Here is a 642-nt window from a genome sequence, read left to right on the forward strand (position 1 = left end):
GAAAGCCTTGCCTTGCTTATGTTCAGGTTTTTAATATCCATTGTGTGCTCTGTGTGGGGATTGCCCTTAACATAGCCTATAAATTGAAGCTGGCTCAGAAATTAGCAGGTGGTTTGGTGAGAGGGTTTAACTTCTGGGCCCAGCAGCTGAAGGTGTGCGCTGGTTTCCTGCTGTATTTTCAAATGTTATCCATTTCATCCTTTGGCAGGTGCCTGGCAATCTCCTGAGATCCTCTATCCCCGTCTCTCATGACGCCAAAGATTTAACATAGCCTATAAATTGAAGCTGGCTCAGAAATTAGCAGGTGGTTTGGTGAGAGGGTTTAACTTCTGGTCCCAGCAGCTGAAGGTGTGCGCTGGTTTCCTGCTGTATTTTCAAATGTTATCCATTTCATCCTTTGGCAGGTGCCTGGCAATCTCCTGAGATCCTCTATCCCCGTCTCTCATGCAGCCACAGATGTCATCAGCAGAGATGACAAAGTGGAGCCCCTTCAAACCAAAAAGCGAAAGCTGCTGGTAAGCCATTCTCTGGGACAAGTGCTTGCTTTGGGCGCTGCCTGCCCTGCCAGCCTGGAGGATCTCAGACCTGTTTGGCTTGGGGCAATGCCCACCAGCCTCTGCCCCCCTCTGGAAAGGGAGTGGG

General features: G+C 50.0%; 1 protein-coding gene across 1 annotated transcript in view; it reads right to left on the bottom strand.

The window, feature by feature from the left end:
• LOC104498828 (chromosome unknown open reading frame, human C1orf95) overlaps positions 1–642 on the bottom strand; it is a gene marked incomplete at its 5' end in the record, with an annotated part of 9,437 nt that overhangs the window by 7,732 nt on the left and 1,063 nt on the right. The gene's annotated exons all lie outside the window — the stretch shown is intronic.

The sequence above is a fragment of the Buceros rhinoceros genome, unplaced genomic scaffold (genome assembly GCF_000710305.1).
Source record: "Buceros rhinoceros silvestris isolate BGI_N320 unplaced genomic scaffold, ASM71030v1 scaffold3708, whole genome shotgun sequence".
Taxonomy (NCBI): Eukaryota; Metazoa; Chordata; class Aves; order Bucerotiformes; family Bucerotidae; genus Buceros; species Buceros rhinoceros.